A 24682-nucleotide genomic window follows, 5' to 3' on the forward strand; every position below is an offset into this window, starting at 1 on the left:
TAGCTTTCAAGAGAACATATTTCTTGCATTGTTGTTGCTACAGCCAGTGAAGTGGACACCTCCTTCAACTACTTCTACTACTAGGCTGACTTAGCTGTGCCTATTACCTCTTCTATTAACGTTCTCATCAGACTAACCACATCAGAAAAAGGATGAAATTCCGGAATAAATCCCCACTGCTCTTAATCTATCTCTAATTACGATCATAAAATGATTTTGTCTACTTCAAAGCCCTCTGGAATGTCTGCATTAGAGGTGTGACAAATCAGGACGGCAGGCTGAGGCACTCAATTAATCCCCGTCCCTGTACTTATGGAACCAACCAGTAGTCAATGTGAATTAAAAAGTAATTTATTCAAACACTTTAACAGAGTGAATTTATGACAAACCTTTCTACCAGTATTAGGCACAAGGAATTCAGTTCACAAGGAGGCCTTATTACAGTCCTTGAAGGCACCCCCCACATGGAAAAGTAACTGTAGTTTAAAAGTGAGTCTTTATCAATTAAAAAAAAATCCCCCCTCCTACGGGGCTTCTGAAGAAAAAGGTTGTAGCTTCTGGGCGGCTATCATTCCACAAATAAACTCCAGATATAAACCAAATTCACCCCTGGAAAAAAAAATCCCAATATCAAAGCTTAGTACCCTCATTGACATATTATCAAATGTATAGTGCCAAGGTTGTATAAATAAAACACACATCAACCACAATGTACCCAGTGGGTACAGATGCAATTTCAACATCTAGTTTTGATTTTAAATTTGGTTGAGTTGTCAACAAATGTGAATTCAACTTGAAATCAACAAGAAATGTCACCATGTCCATTGGATTTAGGTTAAAAGTGAAAAAAAGACAATTCCCCTACGTTGATTACTTTTTGCTAATCCAAATCAGTTTTCCATGTTTCCAATGTAATCACATTTAATTTGGGGGTTGAAATGACATGGAAACAATCTTGATTAAACCAGTGAGTAATGGGTATCGTTTCATACCTTCAAGAAATGCTTCAATGATAAGAGGTCAACAATAGCAAATTGTGCTGTGGTGTTGACAGGAGTCCCAGGCTGAATTCATAGATACAAAGTAAATACAGTACAACTGCTTATACTTTAACATGTACTTCCCCTGAAAGTTAGATGATACATATTGTGTTTCTTTGATATACAGTATATCATTGTTTTAAAGAGTTGACTTGCAATGTAGTGTAGGGCTGCTTGTTGGATCTGAGTGTCTGCTGAGGCTCATTAACAGTGTGTGCTGAGAGCCTACAGCAAAGAGCTAACAAACAGCACCACATTTTATGATGGAAGGGATAGTGTTCCTGCTTACTGTAGTTAATTAATTGTCATTTAAAAAAAACAATCACCCCTTAAGACTACATCGCCTGGGTTCAAAGCTGGGAGGATCTAATAGGGGATCCCTCAAATAATAAAATTAGAAATACTGAGCAATAATACCCAAATCGGTTGTCTGTCTATAAAGGGTCTGTTTCTCTCCATGGTCATGAATAAGACTGTTAGGAAGCATGGTATGGATGTATCCTTGTTATGTGAGGGAGAAGATCCAGCAAATGGCATCCCTCTTGGAGGACCTTGTGTTCTGCCGTTGGACCCCTCAGATAATCTGGAACAGTCTTTACCTCCAAGGGGGTGTTTGGCGTAACAGCTATAGCTGGGCGACCCTGGCGGAACCAAACCCTTCACTCGCTTGACACATCTCGTTGGTCTACAGGCAGGCAAGCCTCTGCTAGTCACTATGGCCGGAAACATGTGACATCTGTGAACAGAGAGGCGGATGGATACACAGTGAAAGCAAAGTCTCATGTCTCAGAGGCAAAACACTGAAACAGACAAAACAGCGCCAATGAGGAATACAGACTCAAGACATCAACTCAACTTATTGGTTTATTCAGATCCCCATTAGATTTTGCCGAAGCAGCAGCTATTCTTCCACAGATACACTGATAGACAAGAACGGTCACACAAATGTAAAATACAACGATACAAACAATACAACTAAAGAATGTGTAGACTGTTAGTGTGTGCATAATTTCAGTCCCTATTGTGCCATGAGATGTTTTATACATTTTTAATGGTAATTTTGCTTGAGTAATTGGAGATGGAAGGGAGTTCCATGCGATCATGGCTCTGTATACTAAATACTGTGTGTTGATTATGCAGACAATCTGGAATTTTCATCACAGTAATATTTCTCATAAAAACTAGGAGAAGCAGTTCATCTCTCTTAACTGACTTGCCTAGTTAAATAAAGGTCAAATAAAGCAGGAATGACTGGCATGCATATTGTTAATGTTAGTTCTGTATGTGCAATTAAACCCCCTGTAGGTTTAAGTCCTTAGATCACAATATCTACTAAGCTAACGTATGGAATTATAAGTTATAAGTTGGTCATAAAATGTATCATTTAGCCATTTGATTTACAATTTTTTAGGACCTATGTAGGTATCAAAAAAAACATTTAACATTGAATATAGCCTTAAAAAAACTGTAATATCCTATGCTTCATGGAATCGTGGCTGAATGACGACATGGATATTCAGCTAGAAGGATACACTCTGCACCGGCAGGATAGAACAGCACACTCCGGTAAGACGGGGGGGGGGGCGGTCTGTGCATATTTGTAAACAACAGCTGGTGCACGAAATCTAAGGAAGTCTCTAGATTTTGCTCGCCAGAAGTTGAGTATATTGTGATAAACTGCAGGCCACACTACTTGCCTAGAGAGTTTTCCACTATACTTTTCGTGGCTGTTAATTTACCACCACAGACAGATGCTGGCACTAAGACCGCACTCAGTCAGCTGTATAAGGAAATAAGCAAACAGGAAACCACTCACCCAGAGGCGGCACTCCTAGTGGCCGGAGACTTTAATGCAGGGAAACTTAAATCAGTTCTACCAAATCTCTATCAACATGTTAAATGTGCAACCAGAGGGAAAAAATTATAGATCATCTGTACTCCACACACAGAGACGTGTACAAAGCTCTCCCTCGCCCTCCAGTTGGTAAATCCGACCACAACTCTATCCTCCTGATTCCCGCTTACAAGCAAAAATGAAAGCAGGATGCATCAGTGACTCGGCCTATAAAAAAAAATGGTCAGATGAAGCAGATGCTAAACTACAGGACTGCTTTGCTATCACAGACTAGAGCATGTTCCGGGATTCTTCCGATGACATTGAGGAATACACCACATCAGTCACTGGCTTTATCAATAAGTGCATTGAGAACATTGTCCCCACAGTGACTGTACGTACATATCCCAACCAGAAGCCATGGATAACAGGCAACATTCACACTAAGCTAAAGGGTAGAGCTGCCGCTTTCAAGGTGCGGGACTCTAACCCGGAAGCTTACAAGAAATCCCGCTATGCCCTGCGACGAACCATCAAACAGGCAAAGCGTCAATATAGGGCTAAGATTGAATCATACTTCACCGGCTCTGACGCTCGTCGGATGTGGCAGGGCTTGCAAACTTTTACAGACTACAAAGGGAAGCACAGCTGCGAGCTGCCCAGTGACACGAGCCTACCAGACGAGCTAAATCATTTCTATGCTTGCTTCGAGGCAAGCAACGCTGAGGCATGCATGAGAGCATCAGCTGTTCAGGACGACTGTGTGATCACGCTCTCTGTAGCCGATGTGAGTAAGACCTTTAAACAGGTCAACATACACAAGGCTGCAGGGCATGACAGATTACCAGGACGTGTGCTCCGGGCATGTGCTGACCAACTGGCAGGTTTCTTCACTGACATTTTCAACATGTCCCTGATTGAGTCTGTAACATGCTTCAAGCAGACCACCATAGTCCCTATGCCCAAGAACACAAAGGCAACCTGCCTAAATGACTACAGACCCATAGCACTCACCTCCGTAGCCATGAAGTGCTTTGAAATGCTGGTAATGGCTCACATAAACACCATTATCCCTAAAACCCTAGACCCACTCCAATTTGTATACCGCCCATACAGATCCACAGATGATGCAAACTCTATTGCACTCCACACTGACCTTTCCCACCTGGACAAAAGGAACACCTATGTGAGGATGCTGTTCATTGACTATAGCTCAGCGTTCAACACCATAGTACCCTCAAAGCTCATCACTAAGCTAAGGATCCTGGGACTAAACACCTCCTTCTGCAACTGGATCCTAGACTTTCTGACAGGCCGCCCCCAGGTTGTGAGGGTAGGTAGCAACACATCTGCCACGCTGATCCTCAACACTGGAGCTCCCCAGGTGTGCGTACTCAGTCCCCTCCTGTACTCCCTGTTCACCCACGACTGCATGGCCAGGCATGACTCCAACACTATCATTAAGTTTGCTGATGACACAACAGTGGTAGGCCTGATCACCGACAACGACGAGACAGCCTATAGGGAGGAGGTCAGAGACCTGGCCGGGTGGTGCCAGAATACCAACCTATCCCTCAACGTAACCAAGACTAAGGAGATGATTGTGGACTACAGGAAAAGGAGCACCGAGCACGACCCCATTCTAATCGACGGGGCTGTAGTGGAGCAGGTTGATAGCTTCAAATTCTTTGGTGTCCACATCAACAACAAACTAGATTGGTCCAAACACACCAAGACAGTCGTGAAGAGGGCACGACAAAGCCTATTCCCCCTCAGGAAACTAAAAAGATTTGTCATGGGTCCTGAGATCCACAAAAGGTTCTACAGCTGCAACATCGAGAGCATCACTGCCTGGTACGGCAATTGCTCGGCCTGCGAGCGCAAGGCACTTCAGAGGGTAGTGCGTACTGCCCAGTACATCACTGGGGCAAAGCTGCCTGCCATCCAGGACCTCTACATCAGGCGGTGTCAGAGGAAGGCCCTAAAAATTGTCAAAGACCCCAGCCATAGACTCTTCTCTCTACTACCGCATGGCAAGCGGTACCGGAGTGCCAAATCTAGGACAAAAAGGCTTCTCGACAGTTTTTAACCCAAGCCATAAGACTCCTGAACAGGTAACCAATGCTTACCCGGACTATTTGTATTGTGTGTCCCACCCCAACCCCTCTTTTACTCTGCTACTACTCTCTGTTTATCTTATATGCATAGTCACTTTAACTATACATTCATGTACATACTACCTCAATTGGCCCGACCAACCAGTGCTCACGCACATTGGCTAACCGGGCTATCTACATTGTGTCCCATCACCCGCCAACCCCTTTTTACGCTTCTGCTACTCTGTGTTCATCATATATGCACAGTCACTTTAACAATACCTACATGTACATTCTACCTCAATAAGCCTGACTAACAGGTGTCTGTATATAGCCTTGCTACTCTTTTTTTAAATGTCTTTCTACTGTTGTTTTACTTCTTTACTTACCCACACACCATTGGTTAGAGCCTGTAAGTAAGCATTTCACTGTAAGGTCTACACCTGTTGTATTCGGCGCACGTGACAAATACACTTTGATTTGATTTACTGCTAGAGCCCATAGAAACGCATTGAATAATTCATAAATAACAAAACACAGTAAAATAAATAAATAATAAGGAACAAGATTTTGAAGTGTCTGTCCTATATCCGAGAGATATAATAAAACTCAGGTTTGGTCCCATTATTTTTGGCTAATTTTATCCCATATGCACTTTTTGCAATTTTTACAGCCAGGTCCTGGGTTACCTTCAGATGAATCCCCTGAAGCTTGTGTGCGTCGTAGAGCAGATCAACCGACATCTTCATGCATCATTTGCCTGCTTACCTCGGTTTATTTAAATGTAAAAAAATAAAAAACCCTGCAGATGACAAGCATACCCATAACATGATGAAGCCACCACCATGCTTGGAAATATGAAAAGTTGTACTCAGTGATTTTACCCAAACATAAGGTTTTGTATTCAGAACATAAAATGAATTTCTTTGCCACATGTTTTGCATTTTTACTTTAGTGCCCTATTTCAAACTAGATGCATGTTTTGGAATATTTTTTATTCTGTACAGGCTTCCTTTTCACACTGTCATTTCGGTTAGTATAGTTTAGAAATTACAATGTTGTTAATCCATCCTCCATTTTTTCATATCACAGCCAATTTTACTCTAACTCTTTCCTTCCTCTTGGTTTCCTTCCTCTTCGGTAACTGAGTTAGGAAGGACACCTGCATCTTTGTAGTGACTGGGTGTATTGATCCACCATCCAAAGTGTAATTCATAACTTCATGCTCAAAAGGGATATTCAACGTCTGCATTAATTTTTAGCTGCCCTTTGTGAGGCATTGGAAGACCTCCCTGGTCTTTGTGTTTGATACTCACTGCTCGACTGAGGAACCCTACAGATAATTGTATGTGTGGGGTACATACAGTTGAAGTTGGAAGTTTAGGTTGGAGTCATTAACTCGTTTTTCAACAACCACAAATTTCTTGTTAACAAACTATAGTTTTGGCAAGTCGGTTAGGACATCTACTTCGTGCATGACACAAGTAATTTTTCCAACAATTGTTAACAGACAGATTATTTCACTTACAATTCACTGTATCACAATTCCAGTGGGTCAGACGTTTACATGCACTAAGTTGACTGTGCCTTTAAATAGCTTAGAAAATTCCACAGGTTTTTAAAATGTTTTTATACATAGGAGTTTACAGGTTTTTGTTCCAGCCCTTTACCAACACCTCAATCAACTAATTGTGGTCTAAATGTAAGACTTGCACACAGTGCAATCCCCCAAAAGTCACATCTGTATTTTAGAATGAGCGTCATAAATTACAATGACCTGAACCATCTGCATGACAATCAAATAAAAGTTTATTGGTCACGTCACAGATTAGCAGATGTTATAGCTGGTGCAGCGAAATGCTTATGCTTCTAGCTCCAGCAGTACAGTAAGTATCTAACATTGTGATGTTGCACACCCCTGAAACAAATCCTGGGATATGGTGATTGTCCTGGTGGCTGGGGGGTTCTCAAGTTCTTTACATCTGCCAAGGTGTCAGGGTGGGATATCCTTCAACCTGGAACAAGCACAGATAAGAGGGGAGATATTAACCTCACTGCTCAAATTTCAGTGCTGGTACAACCTCTTAATGTGCAATTGTTTTGTTAAGTTTTGCATATTTATAGACTTGATCAAGTTGTTTACATTAAGAGTAGTAAAATTACTAGTTAAAATTAGAGGATAAGTTAAGACAAACCCAACGGTACAACACAATATCGTAAGAGAAAGTCAGCAAACGTTAGGTAAACAGACTCAACAGAATGCACAAATAACTTGGCTGGCAAGCAAGCATAGATTGAACAGAACACAACTGGCTGCATTTACATTTTTCCATCAGATGTTGAAATGTCTTACCTCCAAACGAGTCAAGCATAACTGTTTCCTCCTGCTAAGTCAATTGCGTGAAATGCCAATCAGGTGCCCTCTTTAGTCCCTGAAAACAAATGGGAAAACTAATTTGCCACATGTCTTTAGCTGGCTAGCAAATTAGACAATTCATGATAAAAAAAATTAAATAACGTCTGGGTCTTCACAATTAACATTAACAACATACTGAATCTACGATTAGTGTTAATTTCTGGTCACAACTTGTAGACTTGTTTACGTGCTGCTGTGCGGTTTGTTGCTCACCTTACTTTGCTACCTGCCAACTTCACGGTTTCTATTTTTTAATTACCGTTTATATTTGATTTTTTTCTCCTTGCTCGACTTTTTTCATTCCATTTTTTTCCACCCCGGACGCTTTATCTGGACGTGGTTCGTCAGGACATAACAATCGGAAAATTGTATTTTTGGGCGACGATTTGCCTTTTTTTTTTTTACACCTTTATTTAATCTTGATTTAACTAGGCAAGTCAGTTAAGAACACATTCTTATTTTCAATGACGGCCTAGGAACGGTGGGTTAACTGCCTCGTTCAGGGGCAGAAAGACAGATTTTCACCTTGTCAGCTAGGGGAACCAATCTTGCAACCTTATAGTTAACTAGTCCAACACAATAACGACCTGCCTCTCTCTCGTTGCACTCCACAAGGAGACTGCCTGTTACGCAAATGCAGTAAGCCAAGGTAAGTTGCTAGCTAGCATTAAACTTATCTTATAAAAAACCATCAATCATAATCACTAGTTAACTACACATGGTTGACGATATAACTAGATATTATCTAGCATGTCCTGTGTTGCATATAATCTGACTGAGCATACAAGCATACAAGTATCTAAGTATCTGACTGAGCGGTGCTAGGCAGACGCAGGCGCGTAAACATTCATTCAAACAGCACTTCCATGCGTTTTGCCAGCAGCTCTTCGTTGTACGTCAAGCATTGCGCTGTTTATGACTTCAAACCTATCAACTCCTGAGATGAGGCTGGTGTGGCCGAAGTGAAATGGCTGGCTAGTTAGTGCGCGCTAATAGCGTTTCAAACTTCACTAGCTCTGAGCGGGTGGTTGTTTCCCTTGCTCTGCATGGGTAACGCTGCTTCGATGTGGTGGCTGTTGTCGTTGTGTTGCTGGTTCGAGCCCATGGAGGAGCGAGGAGAGGGACGGAAGCTATACTGTTACACTGGCAATACTAAAGTGCCTATAAGAACATCCAATAGTCAAAGGTTAATGAAATACAAATGGTATAGAGGGAAATAGTCCTAAAATAACTACAACCTAAAACTTCTTACCTGGGAATATTGAAGACTCATGTTAAAAGGAACCACCAGCTTTCATATGTTCTCATGTTCTGAGCAAGGAACTGAAACGTTAGCTTTCTTACATAGCACATATTGCACTTTTACGTTCTTCTCCAACACTTTGTTTTTGCATTATTTTAACCAAATTGAACATGTTTCATTATCTACTTGAGGCTAAATAGATTGATTGATGTATTATATTAAGTTAAAATAAGTGTTAATTCAGTATTGTTGTAATTTTTATTTTTTATTTTTTATCGACCGATTAATCGATATCGGCCCCTTTGGTCCTCCAATAATCGGTATCGGCGTTGAAAAACCATAATCGGTCGACCTCTAATAGGGTTATTGTTATCCAAGTCGGCACCAACGATGTTAGGATGAAACCGTCAGGTCACCACATAGCTTCAGCATGTAAATCAGCTAGAAAGATGTGTCAGCATCGAGTAATTGTCTCTGGCCCCCTCCCAGTTAGGGGGAGTGATAAGCTCTACAGCAGTTTCACAACTCAATCGCTGGTTGAGAACTGTTTTCTGCCCCTCCCAAAAGATGGAATTTGTAGATAATTGGCCCTGTTTCTGGGACTCACCCACAAACAGGACCAAGCCTGGCCTGTTGAGAAGTGAAGGACTCCATCATAGCTGGAGGGGTGTTTTCATCTTATCTACGAACATAGACAGGGCTCTAACTCCCCTAGCTCTACAATGATATAGGGTGCAGGCCAGGCAGCAGGCTGTTAGCCAGCCTGCCAGCTTAGTGGAGTCTGCCACTAGCACAGTCAGCGTAGTCAGCTCAGCTATCCCCATTGAGACTGTCTGTGCCTCGACCTAGGTTGGGCAAAACTAAACACGGCGGTGTTCGCCTTAGCAATCTTTACTGGAATAAAGACCTTCTCCATTCCTGCCATGATTGAAAGAGATTGTGATACCTCACATCTCGAAATAGGGCTACTTAATGTTAGATCCCTCACTTCCAAGGCAGTTATAGTCAATGAACTAATGGCTGATCATAATCTTGATGTGATTGGCCTGACTGAAACATGGCTTAAGCCTGATGAATATACTGTGTGAGGCCTCACCTTCTGGTTACAGTAGTGACCATATCCCCCACACATCCCGCAAAGGCAGAGGTGTTGCTAACATTTACGATAGCAAATTTCAATTTACAAAAAAACCCTGAAATGTTCGTCTTTTGAGCTTCTAGTCATGAAATCTATGCAGCCTACTCAATCACTTTTTATAGCTACTGTTTACACGCCTCCTGGGCCATACACAGCGTTTCTCACTGAGTTCCCTGAATTCCTATCGGACCTTGTAGTCATAGCAGATAATATTCCGATTTTTGGTGACTTTAATATTCACATGGAAAAGTCCACAGACACCCTCCAAGGCTTTCGGAGCCATCATCGACTCGACGAGTGGGTTTTGTCCAACATGTTTCCGGACCTACTCACTGCCACAGTCATACTTTTGTTAACTGGAATAAATGTTGTGGATCTTAATGTTTTCCCTCATAATCCTGGACTATCGGACCACCATTTTATTACGTTTGCGATCGCAACAAATAATCTGCTCAGATCCCAACCAAGGATCATCAAAATTCGTACTATAAATTTATTAAGTATGCTCACTCTTTTTCTCTCTTTCTTTCTCTCTCGGAGGAACTGAGCCCTAGGACAATGCCTCAGACCTACCTGGCCTGATGACTCCTTGCTGTCCCCAGTCCACCTGGCCGTGCTGCTGCTCCAGTTTAAACTGTTCTGCCTGCGTCTATGGAACCCTGACCGGACATGCTACCTGTCCCAGACCTGCTGTTTTCAAATCACTAGAGACAGCAGGAGCGGTGGAGATACTCTGAATGATCGGCTATGAAAAGCCAACTGACATTTACTCCTGAGGTGCTGATCTGTTGCACCCTCGACAGCCACTGTGAGTATTATTATTTGACCCTGCTGGTCATTTATGAACATTTGAACATCTTGGCCATATTCTGTTATAATCTCCACCCGGCACAGCCAGAAGAGGACTGGCCACCCCTCATAGCCTGGTTCCTCTCTAGGTTTCTTCCTAGCTACGTGCTTCTACACCTGCATTGCTTCTACATTGCTTGCTGTTTGGGGTTTTTGGCTGGGTTTCTGTACAGCACTTTGTGACATCAGCTGATGTAAGAAGGGCTATATAAATAAATTGGATTAAATTTGTTTGATTAGTTAGTTTAGTTGTTCATCATAGCTTTCACGTCTGATACGTCCGAGATTCTTTTTAACGCGTAAATTCAGAAGGCGACACTTGCTTCGCCCTAATGTTGGTGCTAGCAAGCAGGCTAGGTATAAGCCAATCCAGTAGGATCTGGCAATTATATTGAGCTTCGATTGGTCAATAGCAAAAGGATGTCAGAGTATTTGCATAAATTTCAGCTTTCCCCCAACTATGGCCCCGCCCTGTTTATGTCCATCTCCCATTTTCGCCGCTCACATCGTCCAACAGTTCCATCGCCCACTTCGCTTCAGTCATTAAAAATGGGCTTCCGTTATTTCATCGTCCCCAACGCGGATCTTGTGCTAGCTAGCTTGACAACAGGCTGATAAACACCAGTGACTCAACATTGGAAATATGAAATAATTTAAACATTAACATAATTTGGTGAATAAATGTTTTACAGTTGGAAGTGTTATTACTTATCCTTTTGGATTTCTCTCTCCCACGAGGGGACTTATGTCCGCCAGCAAGCAGGAGGATGAATACAAACTCGACAACCCAACCTTCATCAAATATACATACAAGCCCTTATTAAGATAGAAGGGGTGAGGGTAGTCACTAGTTACCACAGCCACAAAGTATGAGTTTCAGCTGAACCCCACCTAGTTCTACAATATCTTTACCTTTTCAATGCACTCACTGTTCCAAAATGTGACTGACCAGTTCAAATCGGTCTTATGTAGCACCATTTGAAATGGAATAAAAGTAGAGACTCAGAGCTACAAAATGGTATATCATACACTGCAATTAGGAACAATGGGCAAGTAATTCTGCTTTGAAAGTTGATCAACTTGTAAACTCACTTTTGAGAAAAGGACCAACTGGGAGTTCTCGCTTGTCTACACCCATTCAGCATTGTTCACACCCTCTTAAACCAGCCCCACCCATCTCTTTAAGGATTCACATGAGGTCATGTGTTAAAACAGTGAGTAGTGTAGTAAAGACTAAGACTAAAAAGGTAATAGTAGCCTACAATAAGGAACACATCCAGGTAAACAGTGTTCAGATAAATATTATAGATACTTACCCAGACACAATTGTATAAATTGATGGGTTATGTGAAATAAATGCTATAAACCCCAGCCACATTCAGTGGTAAAAAAAAAACAACTAAACTGTCAGAGTAAAATCATAAATCACTTCAAATTCCTTATATTAAACCAGACGGCACAATTCAATTTATTGGAGTGTGCCCCTGGCTCTCGTCAACACTCAAGACAATTTACAAACAAAGCATTTGTGTTTAGTGAGTGGGCCAGATCAGAGGCAGTAGGGATGTTCTCTTGATAAGTGTGAATTGGACAATTTCTATCAAAATGTAACAAGTAGTTTGGGTGTCAAGGAAAATGTATTGAGTAAAAATAATTATCTTTATGAATGTAGTGAAGTAAAAGTAGCCCCCAAAAGTATAGAAAAAAAGTATAGTGTACAGGTACCACAAAAAAGTACTTTAATAAAAATACTTCACACCACTGCCCAAATTCTTTCACACCAGTATATTTACATACTTTTTAACTGTTTCACAGTATTCCATACATAAGTTAAGGCCATGCAACCTGAGTGAGTTACTCATGTACAGTACATAAAATATTTCTGAAATTACACTTGATACGGTCACACAATATTGTTGTGGTATGTTACGACCACACATACCAATATTTTGCTAAGTGGGTGGTCTCTACAGACGGTGTAAACTGTGCAGCCAAATGGTTACTTGCATAGTAGCAATATCAGAAATAGACATTTATATTAACACTATCTATCAGTGATTGATATGTATACAATCAGGGGTAAAGTGGGTGAGCAGCAGGATAAAAACATTTAATATTAGCAGCAACGTATGGCGTGTGTGTTAGGAGAGAGTCATGTGAATAGAGGCACTGCAGATAGTGCTGATGACTAGTCCGTCCAAACCATGCATGAACAAGAGAATGTATATTTTGGAGAGCCTGTTTCGGTCTTGCCCTTGACTTTGGTGCAGGGCATGTGATGTCCATGGCTTCTTCGTCGCAAAACTCCCTGATCTTGTTAAAAATATACATTTGTCTAGCTGTGTCCAGTCCAGATGGTGATTTTATAGGCAGACTATCTATGTGAGGAAGGATGCGCAGAAGCTGAAACATGTTCCCCGACCTCCCGGAAACTCCTTGGTGACAACACCAGGCACCAGAGCATCGAAGCTGTAAAACAGGGAATAACAAAAATCAGAAGACACAACCCTGCACAAGATCAATTCACCTCCCAAGTATTGATAAGAATAACCTTAATGAAAATAATTTTTTACCTGTTGTGCTCTGCTTGCTCTGTGGCAGCAGCCTGAAGTACGGAGTCAGGTGTTGATGCCAGCCATAGCTTTCCACCAGCACCGTACCATCCTCCAGTCCAACCAGCTGTGAGATGTTGACCCGTCACAATGCTGTCCTTCACAACACTAGAAATCTCAGACAGTGTTCACTCTGGTCTTTCTGAAGCGCCACTTGATAAGGCCGAAGCACCAGTCGGGGGCAAACTTGGTGAGTTTTGGTAACTGTATGACTGGTGGATTAGAGTCAGGCGTATTCTACTGATTGATGCTGAAAGACAAATTCCAGATAAATATTTTAGCCTTATTATATAGATGCGAAATGGCATTCTGAGATTTCACTACACAGTTCATACAGGGAATGTTAGCTACTGTAGCTAGCCAGCCATCTAACATCAGCTTGCTAGCTAACAGCAAGCAATACAAACCGATTGTCATAGCTAGCTAAAGTTAACCCAATAGGTTCAATGTTAGCTAGCTAACATTAGGCTATAACTAGCAATGCAGAATGGCATTCTGAGAACTACACTAACGTTACACACACACGTTAATGTTAGCTAGCCACTTAGCTAGCTAACGTCAGCTGAGGTTAACAGCAAGCTTTAACTTGGGGTCTTTTGTTTAGTCACATTAACTAGCTAAAATATGAAATATAATCCCAATCCAATGAGTAACGTTACTAGCAATACAAACCAATTGTCATAGCAAGCTAAAGTTAAATGAAACTAACGTTATTTGGTTAGCAAGCCAGCCATCAAACTCCAGCTGGCTAGCTAACAGCAAGCTTTAGCCTGCAATGAAAATGTTAACAAAATTAGAAACATATAATGTCTGAATCTGTAGCTAGATTCTTACCTGTATACATGGATGAAAGCTTCATGGCAGACTACAACCCCTGTGTTTCTGTTTAGTTTACACAGCTTGTTTGGCCGGTTGTGTTCCACCGATTTCAAAACGTGTTATTTTCAGAGTCAGCATTGCATGGCACGATCGTCATCCAGAAAATTTTCCCCACTGACCTTTGTCGATAGCATCTGATAAATTCAGGGCAGCAATGTTATTGAGAGCAGCAGCAAAATATTTGCAGTTCTCCGTGGTTAAAGTTATATCTTTCGAAAACTGCATCACGAGCAGCTCATTATATAGACAAGATGCAACACTGCAGACCAATCCACACTCATCTCTCAGCATGTCCAGCCCACTTGTTATCTCAGCTAATCATGGCTAGTGGGAAGGTTGCCGTCTTTCTGTGGCTAAACCAACTAGGCTCGTAATTTAACAATTTTATTTGTATTTAGAGATGACATAGTTTAAAAAGGCACATGAAAGTTCATATGTTCCAGAAGGCATTTTATGGCTGGCGCTCGCATTGACTTTGTTTTCCTAAGAGGAATAATAACTTTGGACATGTCTGTTCCTATCAAAGTGCATGCCTTATTTTTCTGTATATCGTGTTGTTTCTACTGTAGCATAACCAAATGTATGCATGTATGGAGCATAATATATTTTGTTTTAAGTACTGGTGAAAAATGATGCGTTCCAATTCTTGCATAGATTGTAATGGATGTGTGTAAAATACTTTGACAGTTGTACTAACCCGAAGCTGTTCGCCAGCTACGTGTGGCACCATGTTTGTTGACATTATACCATGCATTCTGGGTGTCACGTAAACATCTCAGACCAAAGATGTTATAACAAATTCATGTGAAGGGACGGTTCACTCATCTTTGAATGAAGGGAAGGGAATGATTGTAGATGTCTTCAACATGGATACTGCAAACAGACGAAACTCATGTCTTATCTTAAGTTGACACGGGGAAGAAAAAAAAAGTGACATTTTAGATTTTTAAAATGATTTTGATCAATGTTGAGCTCACCCGTGATGTGATTAATTGTAAATAGTAATTGCTATTAGCCAATTCATATTATGGTTTGTCAACCCAAATTTGACCGCTTGTGTTAAGTCAATCTTTCCTCAGATAACGCTAAGAATAATGTAGCATACATTTTCCGGTTTGGATGATTGTGTTATGCTTCTGAGGATGTCTGAACATTGCATGCATCCAAAAATAAACTGGTCACATTTAGGACATTACGTTTCGAAACAATGTTCTAAATAAGCGTTCTAATCACACAAGTTTGAGAGTATGCTGCAGGGACCACTGTATAATGAACACACCCGTGTTAACGACATTGCTAACCTTAAATTAAGCCCAAAAGCAAATTGTTTTATGAATGTTTACGATATAGCCAATTCTGACTGTGGCAACCAGGGGAGAGAGAGCTGAATGTTGCGAGGATTTCTGGTAAATGTAGGAAACTGCAAAGGCAGAGGAAGCTTGGGGAGAGGATTGCACAATCTTGGAGGGTAAAAGAAAATGCTGTTTTATAAAATAAACTGTAAGATATTAAGTGATTTAGCGGGTGTATTTTCACTACAGTACATGTAACGATGCTTGTAATGTATTAAATAAAAATATTTTCCTATAAATATCAGCAATCAAACAATTTCAGAGCACACCGGTGTACTGGCTATCCAGATATTTTCATGTCATTCAAATCTGTTCGCACACAAGAATAAAACCATAAGGTTTCCCTCATGTTGGCATATTTATTGGAAAACAGCAGCATGTTACAGATCTGACTTTTCTGCTGCAATTCTAATTACCACAACGCGTCCAGCTCTGTCTGAATGTATGTTGTTATGTTGTAATTTAAAACAGAGTAAAATTAAAATATCCTAAAAAAAATAAATGGATGCTATAATAGATGTTTTCAAATGATAAATTATTAACCGAATATTCATGTATAATAATGAAAAAATGGTGTCCATGACTGATGTTCTCATCCTACGCAACATTTGGACTGTTTACACAGAGAATTTTAAATAAAGTTTGATTTTGAATGAAGCAACAAATCTGCCAGTACCTTCAAGATGGTAAGCAGATCTTTATATTTCTCCAGTTAAAAGTTAAACAATCTAGTCAGACTGCGTACACGACAGTATTGATTATCATTACCGATACAGGTAGTTTCCAAAATTTAGGAAAACGTTACGTTTTTAAATATATGAAAATATAATTCATTAATGTCTAATTATGTACATTGAGTGATAAAAATATGCTTAGTCATCATGTCTTCTCCATTGTTAGCAAAACATGCTACGGTTCCTCATCCTCTGCAACACCATTCTCACTTACCACTGCAATTTTAGGCTAGTTGTGGTAGAGAGAACTTCTGTTTCAGTAATGAGAATTGAATCATACAGACTATTTAATATATATATATATATATATATATATATATATATATATATATATATATATATATATATATATATATATATATATATATATAAAAATAATGAACTATTAATTTAAATATTATTTACTAACTGTTGATATTTTTCTTTATGTCCTGTTTAATTGCAGACAATCAGCAAGTGACAAAAATAAAGCGCTTACACCAACCCAGAACTGCTGGAAGAGTACAGAAAGAAGACAAGAGGTTAGGGGTTGGAGAAGTTACAGCAAAAGTAATTAGCATATAGGTCTATAGGAAGCCTATGCCCTCAGTGTCTATAAGAAGTCAATACCCTACAGTGTTTAGAAGTCTACACTTGCACACGCACACATCCACCACACACAGAATTAGTAAGCCATTTAGATACTATAGGATGTCCACACAGTCTGTAAGCCATTCAGTCACTACTATAGGATGTACACACACGTCAGTAAGCCATTCAGTCTTTACTATAAGATGACGTGTCCATAACAGTACGATTTCCCCCATGTTTTGAGACATGCTCATTTCATGCTTCCTTTCCATTTCTAGATATCAAAAACAAAAGCAAAATTGTAAAATCAAGAAAACTCCAGATCTGACAAAGCAGCAACATAAACGAAGCACAAGTGGCGGGAAAACTCAAGAGGTATTACAGAAAAAATAAACATCTAAAAGCTGTATTGGACATAATACCATCAAGCGAGGAAGACAATACACTTCAACATGTTCAAGAGGTAAAATGAAGTTATTCAAAGACAGCCTCCTCAAGAGAACTGCCATTCTCACCTCAGCAGGTAAATGTCCCTGCCATCAACTCAACTCCTAAAAGAAGAGACAAGCACCAAGAAAGTCACCCAGAAAGAAGAACCGAAGAAAGAAAACAATCCAAATTGAGGTCAAAGTTGCTCTACACAGAAAAGCTGCTGGAGAGGACCAAAGAGATTGTCAACCTAAAGAAAAGACTTGAGATGATGGCCAAGAGGAAGCAGGTAATTGACAACATGGAAGGCAGATAGGTCCAGAAGAAAACTACAAAGAGAGGTCATCAGAGAACATTATTCAATAACAGCCAGAGAAGACTAATGCGCAAACTCATTAGCCGCTTCCTTCATCAAGATGAAGTCTCCACTGTAATAAATGGGAATCCGGAGAAATTCGGAAAAGAGCCAGACATTCCGTAAGAGAGCCCTGACAGACACATTGGCAAATCTTCATAGAAGTCTGAGAATCCAAGGCACAACCTTTCCAAGGCTCTACTTTCACATCATCATCTGCACATCTATCACTCCAGTGTTAATGCTAAATTGTAATTATTTCACCTCTATGGCCCATTTATTGCCTTACCTCCCTAATCTTCTACATTTGCACACACTGTACATAGATTTTTCTATTGTGTTATTGACTGTACGTTTGTTTGTGTACTCTTGTTTTTGTCGCATTGCTTTGCTTTATCTTGGCCAGGTTGCAGTTGTAAATGACAACTTGTTCTCAACTGGCCTACCTGGTTAAATGATGGTGCAATAAAACATAAACATCTTTAAACTTAAGCCACTTTGGATTGGCCAGCAAAGAGTCAGACAGAAACATGTGCTTGCAAAACGCATGAAAACTTTGGCTTAAAGATAAAGAAGCTGCACCAGAGCTTGGGGTCATAGAAACATCATCCCAAGGGACACTGTACAGGCCAGTGTGTGTAGTGATATGTGTTCTAATGTTTTTTGTATGTGTTTTGTTTTTAGCCTGTTTGTTATGTACTTTTGAAGCACTGCAAAATGAAATTGATTGAACTTAAATCCATGGTTGTGCCAATATGATCTCATTTTCTACATTAAAATGTCATGTTTTTAACTATACCTCAGTCTTAGTATCATTACCAAAATCAACCTAATTTCAGAACCTGTGTCCATTTAATGTTAATTTAATGAATGGAAAAGTTTGCTTTTAAATGCATATGCAGAATCTATACGTCACGTTCTTTCAGGCTTGCCACATTTTGAAAATATGTCTGGTGTCAATGAAATATCAAAAATATTAGGTTGAAGATTGCGGAAGTTGTTGCGGTAATGAGAGAAGTCAGTCAAAATCAAATAAACATCTTAATTTAGAAATATATATTATTTCAGAGTTTCAAGTAACAAATCTTTTTATTTTTATAAAAAAACATTTTTTTTATGTGAAAACGTATTAGCTTTCCTAATGGTCTTGACGTTTTCAGACCGTTCATGTAATGAGATTAAGGACTTGTTTTGGAAAATATGTTCAAAAAGGTGTTAAATTGTCAGTAAATGTTTTAAAAATGAATGCTCAAACACTTCAGACCTTGATATTAATGCCTAAAAAGGAAATTTGTTGATGCATGTCTTTAAAGATTTCATGTTTGAAATCTTTGAAACTAAGATTGTGAGAATCACCCTAGCATACTCATTTAGCCAACTTAATTCTGTAATTATAATAAAATGTTGCATTACTTACAAATCTCTCACGTCGCGTGCTCAAAATGGAGCCTCTGACAGAGCTGCTTTGACTAAGTGACAATTAGATGTCGATCGATTGCTAGCTAGAATTAAACTTATAAAAAACAATCTTAACATAATCACTAGTTAACTAAATATGGTTGATGATATTACTAGTTTAACTAGCTTGTCCTGTGTTGCAAATAATCAATGTGGTGCCTGTTAATTTTATCATCAAATCACAGCCTACTTCCATCTTCACCAAACAGGTGATGATTTAACAAAAGCGCATTCGTGAAAAAAAGTGCAATCATTGCACCAATGTACCTAACCATAAATGCCTTTCTTAAAATCAATACACAAGTATATATTTTTAAACCTGCATATTTGTAAAAGACTCATGTTAGCAGGCAATATTAACTAGGGAAATTGTGTCACTTCTCTTGTGTTCAGTGTAAGCAGAGTCAGGGTATATGCAGCAGTTTGGGCTGCCTGGCTCGTTGAACTGTCTGAAGACCATTTCTTCCTAACAAAAGACCATAACTAATTTACCAGAATTTTACATAATTATGACATAACATTGAAGGTTGTGCAATGTAACAGCAATATTTTGACTTCTGGATGCCACCCGGTCGATAAAATACAGAACGTTTCCGTATTTCACTGAAAAAATAATGTTTTGTTTTCTAAATGAGTTTCCGGATTTGACCTAAGGCTCGTGTGTGTTTATTATATTATAATTAAGTCGATGATTTGATAGAGCAGTCTAACTGAGCGGTGGTAGGTAGCAGCAGGCTCGTAAGCATTCATTCAAACAGCACTTTCCTGCGTTTCCCAGCATCTATTCGCAATGCTTGAAGCCAGCTCTGATTATGACTTCAAGCCTATCAACTCCCGAGATTAGGCTGGCAATACTATAGTGCCTATAAGAATATCCAGTAGTCAAAGGTATATGAAATACAAAATGGTATAGAGAAATAGTCCTATAATAACTACAACCTAAAACTTAACTGGGAATATTGAAGACTCATGTTAAAAAGGAACCATCAGCTTTCTTATGTTCTCATGTTCTGAGCAAGGAACTTAAATGTTAGCTTTTTTACATGGCACATTGTTTTTGCCTTATTTAAACCAAATTGAACATGATTTAATTTTTATTTTAGTTGAGTTGATTTGATTAATGTATTAAAATAAGTGTTCATTCAGTATTGTTGTAATTGTCATGAAAAGGGGAAAAAATAAAGTTATATTTATAAAAAACAGCCGATTAAATCGGAACCGGCTTTTTTTGGTCCTCCAATAATTCGGTATCAGATTTAACCTTCAAAGTTTGTAGACTGTCAGACGCTGGACTGCATTCCTTTTAATTCAAAATTAGTAAAAGGCGGAGGACAGGCAATTACCTTTTAACTTGTTCTGTATCAGCCTACTATTGTGTAAGGCTCTCAGACAATATGGAACATGCCCTGGAAGTTGATACCAATAAGGTTTGCTTAACAAGTCTCAATGCTTTGCATTTTTAACATCTCTGCACATCCTGCTTTCACACCCCACACGGTGTGGAAGAAAGGCAATTTTCTTTAAAGAAGAAACAATAGCGGATTTGGCATATCACCGATTCATGGTAATTGTATGATGAAGGATCTCAGCCTCCTATTACAGTGTGCTGTGTAACGGCTCATGATATCCTTATCTGGACACCGGTCAAGACTGCAGCAGAATGAACATAGCTCTGCTGCATAATGCAATAAGGTTTGAAATTTCAGGGCGGGTAGGGATAGCAACGAGCCAGTGGATTTTTGTGGAAAGGGAAGTTCAGTGCAATGCCAGCCTGTTCAGACTACTGCCAATATACACTGCTCAAAAAAATAAAAGGGAACACTAAAATAACACATCCTAGATCTGAATGAATGAAATATTCTTATCAAATAGTTTTTTCTTTACATAGTTGAATGTGCTGACAACAAAATTACACAAATTATCAATGGAAATCAAATTTATCAACCCATGGAGGTCTCGATTTAGGGTCACACTCAAATTTAAAGTGGAAAACCACACTACAGGCTGATCCAACTTTGATGTAATGTCCTTAAAACAAGTCAAAATGAGGCTCAGTAGTGTGTGTGGCCTCCACGTGCCTGTATGACCTCCCTACAACGCCTGGGCATGCTCCTGATGAGGTGGAGGATGGTCTCCTGAGGGATCTCCTCCCAGACCTGGACTAAAGCATCCGCCAACTCCTGGACAGTCTGTGGTGCAACGTGGCGTTGGTGGATGGAGCGAGACATGATGTCCCAGATGAGCTCAATTGGATTCAGGTTTGGGGAACGGGCGGGCCAGTCCATAGCATCAATGCCTTCCTCTTGCAGGAACTGCTGACACACTCCAGACACATGAGGTCTAGCATTGTCTTGCATTAGGAGGAACCCAGGGCCAACCGCACCAGCATATGGTCTCACAAGGGGTCTGAGGATCTTATCTCGGTACCTAATGGCAGCCAGGCTACCTCTGGCGAGCACATGGAGGGCTGTGCGGCCCCCCAAAGAAATGCCACTCCACACCATGACTGACCCACCGCCAAACCGGTCATGCTGGAGGATGTTGCAGACAGCAGAACGTTCTCCACGGCGTCTCCAGACTCTGTCACATGTGCTCAGTGTGAACCTGCTTTCATCTGTGAAGAGCACAGTAAGCACAACCCCCACCTGTGGACGTCGGGCCCTCATACCACCCTCATGGAGTCGGTTTCTGACCGTTTGAGCAGACACATGCACATTTGTGGCCTGCTGGAGGTCATTTTGCAGGGCTCTGGCAGTGCTCCTCCTTGCACAAAGGCGGAAGTAGCGGTCCTGCTGCTGGGTTGTTGCCCTCTTATGGCCTCTTCCACGTCTCCTGATGTACTGGCCTGTCTCCTGGTAGCGCCTCCATGCTCTGGACACTACGCTGACAGACACAGCAAACCTTCTAGCCACAGCTCGCATTGATGTACCATCCTGGATGAGCTGCACTACCTGAGCCACTTGTGTGGGTTGTAGACTCCGTCTCATGCTACCACTAGAGTGAAAGCACCGCCAGCATTTAAAAGTGCCCAAAACATCAGCCAGGAAGCATAGGAACTGAGAAGTGGTCTGTGGTCCCCACCTGCAGAACCACTCCTTTATTGGGGGTGTCTTGCTAATTGCCTATAATTTCCACCTGTTGTCTATTCCATTTGCACAACAGCATGTGAAATGTATTGTCAATCAATGTTGCTTCCTAAGTGGACAATTTGATTTCACAGAAGTGTGATTGACTTGGAGTTACATTGTGTTGTTTAAGTGTTCTTTATTTTTTTGAGCAGTGTAATTAGGGCAGGCGGAACAAGCAAAGCCTCACCACCCCCTATTATGGGGAGAGGAAGCTGTGTTTAATGTATGTAGATTCGTGAGGGAGAGTCTAGTACTCTTTATGTTCCCTGTGTCTAGCTACCAGCTGCATGGCGTTACAGTTGGAGCACCAGTACATTGGGCCAAAACACCATGTTTCCTGCGACAGTAACATGTGCCACAGAGAGATCAGATTAATATCCACAAAATCTGATGTAGTGCCTCTGCAACAGCCACACAATTAGCTGGTTTAGTCTTTCTGGAAGCAGGGGGTACTGGTTGGCATGGTGTCACGACTGCTTGTTCTGGCAAATTAACTGAATTACTGATCTAGGCACAGTCACAATGCAGCTACCCAATACAATCCCTCTGGACTGGAGGTAAGAGAAGCAGTAACATAAGTGTACCATGCTTTCAAACACAATGTCACGTGGTGGGACTGGGACACACATGGAGCTGCAATTTTGGTTTAAAAGCAGCAATATGCTAATTTTTGGGCATCCCGACCAAATTCACATAGAAGTGTTATAGATCTTTAATTCTCATTGAAAGCAACATAAGCACAATATCTATTGCCATTTCTATGCTTCCCGTTAAGTCTAGTTTGAGTCTTAATCTGGCTTAAAAAACTGAAAGTAAAAACAGCCGGAAAATATATTTCAGTGGTTTACATGGTGCAAATCAAATGTCACATACACATGGTTAGCAGATGATAATTCGAGTGTAGCAAAATGCTTGTGCTTCTAGTTCCAACAATGCAGTAATAACCAACGAGTAATCTAACCTAACAATTTCACAACAACTACCTTATACAAACACACACACACGTGTAAGGGATGAAGAATATGTACATAAAAATACATGAATGAGTGATGGTACAGAACGGCATAGGCAAGATGCATTAGATGGTATCGAGTACATTATATACATATGAGTAATGTAGGGTATGTAAACATATTAAGTGGCATTGTTTAAAGTAGCTAATGATACATTTTTTACATCAATTTCTCCATTATTAAAGTGGCTGGAGTTGAGTCAGTATGTTGGCAGCAGCCACTCAATGTTAGTGGTGGCTGTTTAACAGTCTGATGGCCTTGTACCTATGTTGGGCATAAAAATGTCTAAATGAATTATTCTGTCATGGTTAAGAACAAATTGTCATCCAACCCGGTTCCTGGAGAACTACCTTCCTGTTGGTTTTTGGTCCAACCACAGTAACTAACCAGGTTCAGCTTATCAACCAGCTAATTATTAGAATCAGGTGTGCTAGAGTCGGGTTGGAGTGAAAACCTACAGGAACGCAGCTCTCCAGGAACCGGGCTAGAGAGCCCTGCTCTACACGATGCTTGCTTTTTTAATCAAACTGAAATTAGGTGAACTATTAGAATTTTAGCAACCAGGAAATGGCAGAGCAACTTCTGCATAGTGCATCTACCTAGCAAAGCTCCGCCAGTGCCATGTAAAGTTTTGGTCCCATGTTTCTTGAACTGAAATAAACAATCCCAGAAATGTTCCATATGCCCAAAAATCTTATTCTTCTCAAATTTTGTGCACAAATTTGTCAAGATATGCCACACCTGTCAGGGGGATGGATTATCAAGAAGCTGATTAAAACAGCATGATCATTACACAGGTGCCCCTTGTGCTGGGGACAAGAGGTCACTTTAAAAATGTGCAGTTGTAACAATGCCACAGATGTCAAGATTTGAGAAAGCGTGCAATTGGCATGTTGACCACAGCAAAGTCCACCAGAGCTGTTGCCAGAATTTCTCTACCAGAAGCCTCCAATGTCATTTTAGAAAATTAGGCAGTACGTCCAACCGGCCTCACAACCACAGACCATGTGTAACCACACCAGCCCAGGACCTCCACATCCAGCTTCTTGATCTGCGGGATCTTCTGAGACCAGCCACCTGATGAAACTGAAGAATGTTTGAAAGCCCTTGTGTAATAAAAAAGCCCTTGTGTGGGCAAAGAAAATTAATAATTGGATTGGCTGGGCCTTGCTCCCCAGTGCGTAAGCCAGTCTCCCAATTTCAATTGACTGATATCCTTGCGATCAGCCATAACACAGCAAAGCTGAAAGTAATACCTTTCAAAAAAAGGCAGAGATACTATTACAGATGGCTATAAGAACTGTCATAGTATGGTCAGACAAAATGATTGATACTTGCAAAACAGAGATTGTACAGCTTTTAAAAAAGGAGAACTCGCCCCAGTCATTCACTTTGGAAAGGTTTTAACAAACTGCCTACTTGGAAAGGAAGCATCCTATAATGGTGCCACATTGAGCTCTTCAGTATGGGCCATTCTACTTCCAATGTTTGTCTACGGAGAGTGCATGGGCTCGGTTTTATACACAGGTCAGCAAC

General features: G+C 40.5%; 1 protein-coding gene across 4 annotated transcripts in view; it reads right to left on the minus strand.

Annotated features, from left to right (window-relative positions):
* Positions 1 to 335: 335 nt before the first annotated feature.
* Positions 336 to 24682, minus strand: part of LOC110510264 (kelch-like protein 25) — a 41024-nt gene continuing 16677 nt past the window's right edge. For 2 of the 4 annotated variants that reach the window (XR_002471552.2, XR_002471547.2), the window contains exons 3-4: positions 7324 to 7402; positions 6533 to 6985 (exon numbers count right to left, since the gene is read on the minus strand). The gene's annotated coding sequence lies outside the window, so the exon portion shown is untranslated. Of the gene's footprint in view, positions 1777 to 6532; positions 6986 to 7323; positions 7403 to 12319; positions 13086 to 13189; positions 13479 to 24682 lie in introns of those variants that run through there. The other 2 variants (XR_002471574.2, XM_021591764.2) reach the window with 2 other exon arrangements.

Source organism: Oncorhynchus mykiss, chromosome 1, assembly GCF_013265735.2.
Source record: "Oncorhynchus mykiss isolate Arlee chromosome 1, USDA_OmykA_1.1, whole genome shotgun sequence".
Taxonomy (NCBI): domain Eukaryota; kingdom Metazoa; phylum Chordata; class Actinopteri; order Salmoniformes; family Salmonidae; genus Oncorhynchus; species Oncorhynchus mykiss.